At 38.2% G+C, this 13551-nt stretch overlaps 1 pseudogene; it reads left to right on the top strand.

Moving 5' to 3' along the window:
• Positions 1-848: 848 nt before the first annotated feature.
• Positions 849-13551, top strand: part of LOC142181007 (polyubiquitin-like) — a 37454-nt pseudogene continuing 24751 nt past the window's right edge.

Genomic DNA, 13551 nt, shown 5'->3' with positions numbered 1-13551 from the left:
TCTTAAACTCGGGTGCGCATTTCATGCGACCCAAATCCAAATCCCAAAACATTGAATAAAAATGTGTTCCAGATTACGGGTGCATTTCATGTGACGCAATCCAAAGACATGTTCTTTTTAAACAATGTTCACATTTTTTAAAATATAATAATAAAAGTGGTAAAGAGTTAAAACTTGCACAAGAGCGCATAATTGTATAAAATCAGATAAACAAGCCGAATATGACAGTTGAGCGACCGTGCTAGAACCACGGAATTCGGGAATGCCTAACACCTTCTCCCGGGTTAACAGAATTCCTTATCCGGATTTCTGGTTCGCAGACTGTAATACAGAGTCATTCTTTTCCTCGATTCGAGATTAAATTGGTGACTTGGGACACCCTAAATCTCCCAAGTGGCGACTCTGAAATAAATAAACAAATTCCGTTTCGATTGTCCTTTAATTGGAAAAAACTCCTTCACCCCTCGCGGGGGCGGAAAAACGAGGTGTGACAAAGATTTCCACTAAGCGATGTCAGGTGACACCGCTTCAGGTGCCTATGCCCCTGGCCCTCCTCCCCCCCAAGAGGTATGATATAAGCAACCTACCCTGATGCAAGCGTTAGTGGTTGATTCCACGGCTCGAACTCGTGACCTATAGGTCATATGGAGACAACTTTACGGTTGCTGCAAGGCTCCATTCAATATGGATCTTAATATATAGTATTATATTTCTTAGATCTAGTTCCTAATCATATGTTATCATGTCATAAGTTAGTGTTTATGATTTTTAGTTTTCCTTCTCTTAATTTACTAATGATTCTCCGTGATGTCCAATACTTTAATTTCTCATTGCATGCAATTATACAGATGCAAATCTTTGTTAAGACACTCACAGGAAAGACCATTACACTCGAGGTTGAGAGCTCGGACACCATTGATAAATGTTAAAACAAAAATTCAAGACAAGGAAGGAATTCCTCCAGATCAACAAAGGTTAATTTTTGCTGGAAAACAACTCGAGGATGGTCGAACACTTGCTGATTACAATATCCAGAAGGAATCCACTCTCCATCTTGTGTTGCGTCTTCGCGGAGGTTATAGAGAAGAAGAAGTTTATCCAATTTTTGTTAGGACTTATAAAGGGGGGAAAATTACACTAGATGTTACAAGTAATTATACAATTGAAAATGTGAAAAAGATGGTCCAAGAAAAAGGAGATTATAAGGATAAGTTACATATGTTCTTAGATGGTAAACTTTTAGAAAATGAGAAAACTCTTTTTGATTATCATATTAGAAAAAATTGGACACTCCATCTGTCACGATCCGGATTTCCCACCCTCGGGAGTCGTGATGGCGCCTACTAATGGGAGTTAGGTAAGCCAAACCTTGACTACTTGCTACACTTTCATTTTTGCTTCTTTTAACAAACACCAGTCGATAATATGATAAAAGCGGAATTTTAAATAAATAAGCGGAAGTCAACAAGTATATATCTTAAGGCTACGTCTATTACAACTTTTAAAACCTCAAATACCCCAAAACCTGGTGTCACGGTGTAACAGACTATCTAAGAGTTACTACATACAAGGTCTGAAGAAATACAATACATTGTTTCTGAACAAAAGGAAATGAAACAGGAAATAGAGATAGAGGGAGACGCCAGGGCCTGCGGACGCTTGCAAGTCTACCTTGGGTCTCCGGGTGGACTGAAGGAAGCACTCCAACTACTGTCCGAAAGCTGCTCCTGGATCTGCACACAGTGCAGAGTGTAGTATCAGCACAACCGACCCCATGTGCTAGTAAGTGTCTAGCCTAACCTCGGCGAAGTAGTGACGAGGCTAGGACCAGACTACCAAATAAACCTGTGCAGTTCATATATATATATATATACAGAGGAAAACAATACAGAAATAACCAGTCAATGTGGGAGGGGGAAACATGTTGTGGGGAAGATATTAGTTCCGAATAGAAAGGCATCATGTAAGGAAAGAAACAACATAACTAGAATATCAACAAGGAAGCAGAAATCAACAATTGCACGACATCACCCTTCATGCTTTTACTCTCAGCCTCACCAAAGCAGTTATATAATAAAAATGTGCACGACATCACCCTTCGTGCTTTTACTCTCGTCCTCACCAAAACAATCATATAATCAAAATGTGCACGGCATCACCCTTCGTGCTTTTACTCTCTTTTCTCACCATATAATCAATAGATTCGGTACGGAATGGTACGTCGTGCGGCACGGCATCACCCTTCGTGCTTTATACTCTTTCCTCACAATAACAAACAATGCATGTCATCACCCTTCGTATTTTAACACTCTTCCTCACCCAAACAACAATCACAAGCAAAGGGGCAAGAGAATAAACAAAATAGTAATAGAGACCCCGGCAAGGGAACAACAGTTAAACAATTAAATCCCGGCAAGGGGACAACAATTAAACAATTAAATCCCAGCAAGGGAACAACAAATAAATCAACAATAGCCCGGCAAGGGTGACAACATAATGATTCCTTCTCTTTCTCAATTTTACTTCACAATTCACTTCACAACTCGAGCCAATGCTCTAGAGGTTCGATTATCACTTATACTTTCACAATTCATTTCACAACTCGAGCCAATGTTCTAAAAGTTCAATTGTCACTTATACTTTCACAATTTCGCTATACAACTTGAGCCAACACTCCTTAGTGTTCATAGGTCACAATTATTTCCACAAACTTTATACAACAATTAGAAATCTTCACCAAGGCATGAATAATACAACGAAATCATGAAAATCACAATATAAGACTCACGGTCATGCTTGACACCAACGTATAGATACTTGTCACCATGCCTATACGTCGTACTCGACAAGAAGCAAATAGAAAATAGGACACAACTCCTAATCCCTCAAACTAAGGTTAGACCAAACACTTACCTCGATGCCACGAACACAACTCAAGGTTCAATTATAGCTTTACCCCTTGATTCCACCGCCAATTCGCTCGTATCTAGTCATAATTTACTTAATTACATCAATAAACGCTAAATGAATCAATTTCAAATGCATGAAAATGAGTTTTCCAAAATACCCAAAAATTCAAAATCGCCCCCAGGCCCACGTGGTCAAAACCCGAGGTTCGAACCAAAACCCGATTACCCTTTTCCCCACGAGCTCAAATATGTAATTTATTTTAAAATCGGACCTCAAATCGATGTCCAAATCCCCAATTTTTGAAAAACCTAGGTTCTACCCAAAACACCCAATTTTCCCCATGAAAATAATTGATTTGAAGTTGAAATCATGCTAAAAGATGTTAATGATTGAAGAAAACTAGTTAACAATGACTTACAATTGATTTGGAGAAGAAAAGTTGTTTGAAAAATCGCCTCTTATGTTTTTGGGATTTTTGAAAAGTGCAAAATAACTGAAAATCTCGTCTATTTATACCCCTCTCAGACCCTCTCCGCGGACCGCATAAAAAGGACAACGACCGTGGAGCTCCACCGCGGACCGCAAGAAATCGGGCGCGGCCACGAAGGCTTGGCCTTGCTCACCGCGGACCGCACAAATCCCACCGCGGTCGCGGAGTCCCCACCGCAGCCGCGAAGCTTCCACCGCGGACCGCGAGACCTGGCTTCAGAGACCTGCAACTTCTCTGAATCTGCAACTTTTTCCTAAGTGTAAAAATATCTCGAAACTCACCTGAGCCCTCAGGGCTCCAAACCAAATGTCATACAAACTCAAAAACATCATATGGACCTAGTCGTGTAATCAAATCATCAAAATAACATCATGAACATCAAATTAAGTCTCGAGATCAATGAAATTTTCTCCAAAACTTCTTTAAACCTAAATTTTGCAATTTAGGTCCGAATCACGTCATATGACATCCGTTTTTTACCAAATTTCACAGAAATATCTTAAATCATATATAAGACCTGTACCGGGCGTCGGAACCAAAATACGGGCCCGATACCATCACGTTCTAATCAAATTCCATTTCAAATTTCTTTAAACAATTCCAGAAAATAATTTCCTTTAAAAATTTATTTCTCGGGCTTGGGACCTCGGAATTCGATTTCGGTCATAGGCCCAAGTCCCATATTTTCCTACGGACCCTCCTGGACCGTCAAATCACGAGTCCGAGTTCGTTTACCCAAAACGTTGACCGAAGTCAAATTAGCTCATTTTATAATCAAAACTTATCATTTTTCACAGATTATCATATTTAAGCTTTCCGGTTACGCGTCTGGACTGTGCACGCAAATCGAGATGACTCTAAATGAGGTTTTCAAGGCCTTAGAATACGAAAGTTTCATTTTAAAACAAGAGATGACCTTTTGGGTCATCACACCATCTTATACGCCGTTAGAAAGATGGACTGTTATTTTGGAGGTAGAGAACTCTAATTAATACTGTAGTTCATGTCAAAACAAAAATTCAAGATTAGCAGAATCTAGCTAATTTTTGCTCTTAATTAAGTAGTATCTGGGATTGTAATGATTGTTGATATTATTTCCTAATGTTGTATTAATGAGAGAAAAAATGATGGAAAGTAATGATTTGGGTAAAATGTCATATTTTTCTTCTTTATATAGTTCAAGTCTCATTAGATTTTAAGACAAATGGTTCTTTAATTAAGTATGAGTATTCTTTCTTCTTATTACTCTTAAAATATAACCCTAAGTATTTTAATCCTTTTAGATTACCAAACATGAGCACTTTTTTTGGGTAATTAAAAGGATTTTATTTACCAACATTTACAATTCTTACAAAACTGCAACTAACTTTTTAACATAAGTACTCCTACTAGACATGAAGCCCCAGTTGGGAGTTACCTAAAACTGTGCTACTTTCCATCTCCTGAGTCCTGCTTCTATTATCTTCTATCCTACATCAGGGTACCAGTTTAGTGACGATATGGTTCGTCCTAGCCTAGAGAATAAGGTGGCCCTGGCATGTATTTTCTGAATGATCGATCGTAGAATGACATTGGCTGATCTCTTCTTCTGGAATATCACATTATTCCTGTCTTGCCAAATGTGGTAGTTAAATTGCAGCTGCTAATGTCATTTTGCATACTGTTGCCCATCCACTCTTCCCTTTGCCAACATGTTCTAACCATTTCAATTCCTCCTGCCAAGCTTTCTTTGTTCTCTGTATACCTTGCCAATTCAATAGTTGCTGCCATATAGTTCCTGAGATTTAACAGTCGAAGAATAGGTGTTGCAATGTTTCATTTTCTCTTTGACACAGTGAGCATGTTTGATCTGAAATAATCCTTCATCTTGCTAGTCTTTCTGTTGTCGCTAACATGTCTTGCATTGCAAGTCGTAGTATGAATACCCACTTGGGCAATCCTTGATTGTTGCACACTAGTTTCCTCCATGTCATCTGCTGAAACTCTCCTCGCATGGCTTTGTATATTTGTCTCAGAGAGAATCTCTCCATCTGTTGTACATCTTCTTCTGTAAAACCAGCAGCATCAAAGTAGTTTTTTGCTTTGAATATCTTTTGGATGAACCATGATGCACTGTCACACCTCCTTTTTGCGCGCCCTGCCCCGAAGGGTTAGATGCGCGGGTGGAGTTTTTCCAATTTAAGTGACAATATTCGAAATGGGATTATTTATTTAATTCAGAGTCGCCACTTGGGAAAGGTTTGGTTTTTGGTGTCCCAAGTCACCGGTTTATCTTGAATCCCAAATCGAGGAAATTTTCGACTTTTCCAAGTGAAGTCTGCGAACCAGAAATTCTAAGTAAGGAATTCTGTTGACCCGAGGGAAGGTGTTAGGCACCCTCGAATCCCGTGGTTCTAGCACGGTCGCTTAAATTGTTATAATGGCTAAATATCTGATTTAAATACATGTTATGACTTACGTGCTTTTATTAAGTTTAAACCGCTTTTATTATTATCATTTATTTTATAGAATTGCAACATCGTGAAAATGCGTCTCGAACCACGTCACAATCAATGCGCCCGTAGTTGTTAACACATTTTGACTTTGTTGAGATTCGGATTTGGGTCACATCAATGTGCACCCGAATTTAAGAATGCGATTTAATTAAACCGCGCCAACAGAGTCTAACGCGTTATTATCTTTGTATAAGGCCACGAAATTTATTAAATGGCCTATCTTGAATTCTGAATAATTATCATGGTTATTTATTGAGGGCCCCGCAATTTTGCATCTTTATTTGGCGAGGCTCATCTCTATTTTAGAAAAGGATATCCTAAAATGGCTACATTTCTAATGCATTTGTCTTTAAAACTAGAAGAAAAAGTACATGCTAATTCAATTATAGGCTTTTGCCTAATCCGGATTTTGTCAGTTTCTGATTAACTACTTATAAAGTAAAAACGCCATGCCTTGCGAGGACGTTTCAGTCGAACAAAAGACTACATACGAGATTGATGAAATGCAATACCTAATCCGAACATTTCTTGAGTTGAACTAAACTGAACTTATTTGGACTAGATTAAAGGATAACTAGCAAAGTAAAGTACTTTAGTTTGGCAAGGAATCATGTACGAGCTAAACGAAATACAACACTTAATCCGAGCACTTCTCGAGTTTAACTTAACTAAACTTATGTGGACTAGTCTTAACTAAACAAAAACTAAATGAAACAAGAACAGTATTGTACAGAGTCGAAATATACATGCCCCTACTGACAAACAACTACAGAATTAAAATACAACAGGGTAAACTCAGTCAAATATCAATACATACTTTCGAACTGTTGAATCATAAGCTAAATCAACTTTCACAGGCCTGTTAATGTATTATGAATACTACGACAAATACTTGAACTTCTTCAACCTCTTTTCATTTCATGCTTTCCAACTATTTTAATTACATCAATATGGGACTTGAAATGTGTACCTGGAAATGCTGAAAATGCAAAGGAGAAGAAGAAGAAGATGTGGAAATCAGCAGCAGAAAGAAGCAGGACTAGTAGTAGCAGCAGGACAGGGCAGCAACAACAGTGAGCAGAATAGCAACAACAAACAGAACAGCATAAAAGAAAAGGATTCTGATGCGAGGTGGAACTAGAGTTGAAGGAAAATGACAGCCAAACGAAATAGCACACAGTGTGATAGCAACAATGCTTCAGACAATCCAATTCCGGAATATACCAAATGCCACAAAACACTAACAATAATCTCGATGGGATTTTAGAAGAAGCAACACTGCTTAATGTATTGACAATAGATGAAGTTCAGACAAACAAGACCAAATTTTTGATTTCCTAATCTGTTTTTCCTCTTTCTTGCTCCCTTTCTATTTCTGTCAACTCTCTCTTTTCTTTCTATCTTCACAGTGTGTGTGTGTTTCTTCTCTAATCCCTGTGTCCTAATCTCAGATCCTCCTTTCCCAATGTTTTTATCTCCCCTTTTATAAGTCCCTATCCTACTCTTTTTTAAACAGCCTGTTTTCAGAAATCCAGTACCCTTCCCATGTGCCTTCTATTTTCAATTCCAAACTTTAGCTAATTAAATATTAAACCCCATCAACATTCCCTGGCAGATTTTACTTTTAAAAGGTTTAAACACTTCTTTAAACTAAAGCCAAGTATGGGCAGTAGGATAGCATATGCTGTCAAAACATTTTAAAATCAAACAAGGACCTTTATGCAGGCCACAGGTTGTGCACAAAGCACATGAGGAGCACCAATGCACATGAGGTGCACCAATGCAAATGTTGTGCAGGAGTGCACATGCCATCCAATTCAGCATTTTAACCAAACATCCCTTTTACATTACTGATCTAAATCAACAGCTATAAGTAAACAAAATTGTTTCTCAATTGATTCAAAAAAAAAAATGTTCGACAGAAACAAATCGCTTTGCTATGCTCAGATAGTTGAAACTAATTGACGACTCATGTCGACTCGACTATATTAGCATTATCGTACACAATCGTAGCCGAAAATCAAACATTCAGAAGTATGGGACACATGACTCGACTTATACTGATTAAAATAGAATGGTGCATCCGAGGAATCAGTTAGTTAGTACAAATTGGAATACAACCAATACGCATGCCGTATCAGAATAGGAGGAGAAGGATTCAGACAAACACAGATGTTCAAACAGAGTGGACGAACAAAAGTTGATAAAAATTCAAAACACAAATTGACACAAAACATGAACAGACATCTAATCCCTCACATGGACCAAACAAATAAGGGAAGAAGGCAGACTCACCTCAAATCTTGAAAAATCGGAAACCTTGAACCGGACTTGGACAGACTTTCTTAAGGCTGAACGGACTTTAATCGAAGTGTTTCTCAGATGAGAAACACTTCGATTAAGGTCCCTTGGACCTTAATTTCTTTGGCTCGAACGGGTATGAACTAGTGACGAGGAACTACAAAGTTCCAAAACTCAGATCCGGGATTCATGTTTCCCTGGTTAGATTCGGACCAAACCAAGTATGGTTCGGTCACGAGGGGGTCTGGGGAGTATCTGGTACAAAACTGGGGTTGGTTGGGTCAGATCGAGTTTTGACTCGAATCTTCGAATGAAGATTCGAGGACCTGGGGGGTGATTCGAAACATGGGGTTGGTAGATTTGGGTTCAGGATGGCCTGGGGGTCCTATGGTGTTCAAGGGAAGGTCACCGGCATCCATGCCGCCGGCTTTCATGGCGGAAGTATGCAGAGGCGGCTAGGGTTTTAGGGCTGTTCGTTTGGGGAGACGAAGCAGCTGGGGTATTGGATAGGGGGGTAGGGTAGTGTTATGTACTTATATAGTTAGTGGGCAAATGGATCCTGGCCGTTGGATGAGACGAGATGAAGGGCCAGGATCCTTCGGCTAACAGGGAACGACGTCGTTCCAAGGGTGAAGGGTTAGGGTCGGTCCGGGTGAGACGGGTCGGGTTTATTGGTGGGTTATGGGGATTGATCTTGGACCGTTGGATCGGCTTGGTTTAAACGGTTGTGATGGGTTGGCATCGAAACGACGTAGCTTTGGTGTTAAACTACGTCGTTTCATGGCCTGGGGGTGGGCTGTTTGGACTGGTGGCTTGGGCTGTCCGCTTGGGCTGAGTTCGTTGGGCCAATTTTAACAAATTGGCCCAAGTCCGGAAGGGCCTTTTCTTTCTCTCTTTTTTTTTATTTTTTATTTTTATTTCTTTTCTTATTTATTTTAAAACAAAACTAAAAAAAATCAAATTAAAATTAAATACACACTCAAATATAATTATTTGCGCACATACTAAAGTATTTCAAAACCGGTAAAGTCAAACCAAACAAAATCATGGACGAAAAATGCCTATTCACGATTTTCTATTTAATGACCGAATTACGGTTTGAATTACGCAGGACACATATATATTTTTTGAATTTTATTTTAATAAAGTAAATAAATAAGAATGGGCCAAAATCACAAATAAATCCACAAGGTGCCGCACAGAAATCCGAAATTGTACAGCGGGGCCAATTATATATTTTTTTATTTTTTTTTGGAGCGATTGTCGTGTGAAGCAAAAATCACGTGCTCACAGCTGCCCCTCTTTGTTCGGAAACACGAAGGGTTTTCGTGCAAAGATCAAGTGAGCGTGTATGAGCGATTTTTGCCTATAGACCACTCCGTATGAAGCATTTTTTGAAAGATCTGACCGAATCTTGCTTCAGAGATTTCCTACATATCCTGGGCTAAACAGGAATCAGGTCAATGTAGTTCGAGAAGTTTTGGTAGCTGGGGCTACCGTGGGACTGCAATGCTTGCCGCTACTGCTGCTGCTGTTGTCACTGCTACGTCACTGACCGCCTTATTACAACCAAGCGAAAATTGGAAACTGAACTAACTACTTTTATGTATGTCAACTGCTAGTTACAAGATTCCTATCTATGATTCTTTTACGACTTGATCTTGGGTCTTAGCTGATTCTGCTTGTAGACTCTGATCTGAATCTTGATGCTTGCGAGTTGCGGCGACTTGTTTTTTAATCCCCAGGATACCGAATAAAATGTGACCGGCAGAGGTCAAGACCTTAGTCGAATGTTGGAGTCGATCTGCTTTCCCTTTACTCTGATATCTCGGGATATCTCTTTTTGTCTTTTTCTTCTTTGATTCCGAACTGGGATTTATCTCGTGGGTCATTTCGATCCATGTGGCTCGAGGTCAGACCTGTGGGAGAAAAGAAACAAACAAACGAAATTTTCTGCCCCAGTTCCACTAGGAAAATTTCGTTACTTATTCACCAGGAAGTTCATAAAATTGATGAAAGAGGATATGCGTGCTCAGTTCAGGGTTGGAGCCCTAATATCGACTAGCTGGGGAAAGGTTCAGTGTAGGGTTTTAAAACCCTTACGCCAAACAAAGGAAGAATTCAGTTTAGGGTTTAAAACCCTAATGTTGCCTAAAAGGAAAAAAGTTCAGTTTAGGGTTTAAAACCCTGATGCTGACTAAAAGAGAATTCAGTTTAGGGTTTAAAACCCTAATGCTGATTGCATGGAAAAGCTCAGTTTAGAGTTTAAAACTCTAATGCTGGCTAAAAGGAAAAAGTTCAGTTTAGGGTTTAAAACCCTAATGCTGACTAAAGGAAAACTCAGTTTAGGGTTTAAAACCCTAATGCTGATTGCATGGAAAAGCTCAGTTTAGAGTTTAAAACTCTAATGCTGGCTAAAAGGAAAAAGTTCAGTTTAGGGTTTAAAACCCTAATGCTGACTAAAGGAAAATTCAGTTTAGGGTTTAAAACCCTAATGCTGATTGCATGGAAAAGCTCAGTTTAGAGTTTAAAACTCTAATGCTGGCTAAAAGGAAAAAGTTCAGTTTAGGGTTTAAAACCCTAATGCTGACTAAAAGGAAAATTCAGTTTAGGGTTTAAAACCCTAATGCTGATTGCATTTGAAAAAGCTCAGTTTAGAGTTTAAAACTCTAATGCTGGCTAAAAGGAAAAAGTTCAGTTTAGGGTTTAAAACCCTAATGCTGACTAAAGAGAATTCAGTTTAGAGTTTAAAACCCTAATGCTGACTAAAGGAAAATTCAGTTTAGGGTTTAAAACCCTAATGCTGATTGCATGGAAAAGCTCAGTTTAGAGTTTAAAACTCTAATGCTGGCTAAAAGGAAAAAGTTCAGTTTAGGGTTTAAAACCCTAATGCTGACTAAAGGAAAATTCAGTTTAGGGTTTAAAACCCTAATGCTGATTGCATGGAAAAGCTCAGTTTAGAGTTTAAAACTCTAATGCTGGCTAAAAGGAAAAAGTTCAGTTTAGGGTTTAAAACCCTAATGCTGACTAAAGGAAAATTCAGTTTAGGGTTTAAAACCCTAATGCTGACTAAAGGAAAATTCAGTTTAGGGTTTAAAACCCTAATGCTGACTAAAGGAAAATTCAGTTTAGGGTTTAAAACCCTAATGCTGATTGCATGGAAAAGCTCAGTTTAGAGTTTAAAACTCTAATGCTGGCTAAAAGGAAAAAGTTCAGTTTAGGGTTTAAAACCCTAATGCTGACTAAAGGAAAATTCAGTTTAGGGTTTAAAACCCTAATGCTGATCGCATGGAAGAGCTCAGTTTAGAGTTTAAAACTCTAATGCTGGCTAGAAGGAAAAGTTCAGTTTAGAGTTTAAAACCCTAATGCTGACTAAAGGAAAATTCAGTTTAGGGTTTAAAACCCTAATGCTGATTGCATGGAAAAGCTCAGTTTAGAGTTTAAAACTCTAATGCTGGCTGAAAGGGAAAAGTTCAGTTTAGGGTTTAAAACCCTAATGCTGACTAAAGGAAAATTCAGTTTAGGGTTTTAAAACCCTAATGCTGATCGCATGGAAGAGCTCAGTTTAGAGTTTAAAACTCTAATGCTGGCTAGAAGGAAAAGTTCAGTTTAGAGTTTAAAACCCTAATGCTGACTAAAGGAAAATTCAGTTTAGGGTTTAAAACCCTAATGCTGATTGCATGGAAAAGCTCAGTTTAGAGTTTAAAACTCTAATGCTGGCTGAAAAGGAAAAAGTTCAGTTTAGGGTTTAAAACCCTAATGCTGACTAAAGGAAAATTCAGTTTAGGGTTTAAAACCCTAATGCTGATTGCATGGAAAAGCTCAGTTTAGAGTTTAAAACTCTAATGCTGGCTAAAAGGAAAAAGTTCAGTTTAGGGTTTAAAACCCTAATGCTGACTAAAGGAAAATTCAGTTTAGGGTTTAAAACCCTAATGCTGACTAAAGGAAAATTCAGTTTAGGGTTTAAAACCCTAATGCTGACTAAAGGAAAATTCAGTTTAGGGTTTAAAACCCTAATGCTGATTGCATGGAAAAGCTCAGTTTAGAGTTTAAAACTCTAATGCTGGCTAAAAGGAAAAAGTTCAGTTTAGGGTTTAAAACCCTAATGCTGACTAAAGGAAAATTCAGTTTAGGGTTTAAAACCCTAATGCTGATTGCATGGAAAAGCTCAGTTTAGAGTTTAAAACTCTAATGCTGGCTAAAAGGAAAAAGTTCAGTTTAGGGTTTAAAACCCTAATGCTGACTAAAAGGAAAATTCAGTTTAGGGTTTAAAACCCTAATGTTGATTGCATTGGAAAAAGCTCAGTTTAGAGTTTAAAACTCTAATGCTGGCTAAAAGGAAAAAGTTCAGTTTAGGGTTTAAAACCCTAATGCTGACTAAAGAGAATTCAGTTTAGAGTTTAAAACCCTAATGCTGACTAAAGGAAAATTCAGTTTAGGGTTTAAAACCCTAATGCTGATTGCATGGAAAAGCTCAGTTTAGAGTTTAAAACTCTAATGCTGGCTAAAAGGAAAAAGTTCAGTTTAGGGTTTAAAACCCTAATGCTGACTAAAGGAAAATTCAGTTTAGGGTTTAAAACCCTAATGCTGATTGCATGGAAAAGCTCAGTTTAGAGTTTAAAACTCTAATGCTGGCTAAAAGGAAAAAGTTCAGTTTAGGGTTTAAAACCCTAATGCTGACTAAAGGAAAATTCAGTTTAGGGTTTAAAACCCTAATGCTGACTAAAGGAAAATTCAGTTTAGGGTTTAAAACCCTAATGCTGACTAAAGGAAAATTCAGTTTAGGGTTTAAAACCCTAATGCTGATTGCATGGAAAAGCTCAGTTTAGAGTTTAAAACTCTAATGCTGGCTAAAAGGAAAAAGTTCAGTTTAGGGTTTAAAACCCTAATGCTGACTAAAGGAAAATTCAGTTTAGGGTTTAAAACCCTAATGCTGACTAAAGGAAAATTCAGTTTAGGGTTTAAAACCCTAATGCTGACTAAAGGAAAATTCAGTTTAGGGTTTAAAACCCTAATGCTGATTGCATGGAAAAGCTCAGTTTAGAGTTTAAAACTCTAATGCTGGCTAAAAGGAAAAGTTCAGTTTAGAGTTTAAAACCCTAATGCTGACTAAAGGAAAATTCAGTTTAGGGTTTAAAACCCTAATGCTGATTGCATGGAAAAGCTCAGTTTAGAGTTTAAAACTCTAATGCTGGCTGAAAGGGAAAAGTTCAGTTTAGGGTTTAAAACCCTAATGCTGACTGGCTGGGGATAAAGCTCGAGAATACTACACGATCTATTTTTGAGTTTTCTTGTTTTAGATAAAAGGGAGTTTCGTGGAAGCTTACCTTTCGAGTGAATTCCTTATTGTCAAAA

Source organism: Nicotiana tabacum, chromosome 5 (genome assembly GCF_000715075.1).
Source record: "Nicotiana tabacum cultivar K326 chromosome 5, ASM71507v2, whole genome shotgun sequence".
NCBI classification, from domain to species: domain Eukaryota; kingdom Viridiplantae; phylum Streptophyta; class Magnoliopsida; order Solanales; family Solanaceae; genus Nicotiana; species Nicotiana tabacum.
The sequence above is the reverse complement of the archived record's forward strand: the minus strand, read 5'-3'. Positions and strand labels throughout refer to the sequence as shown.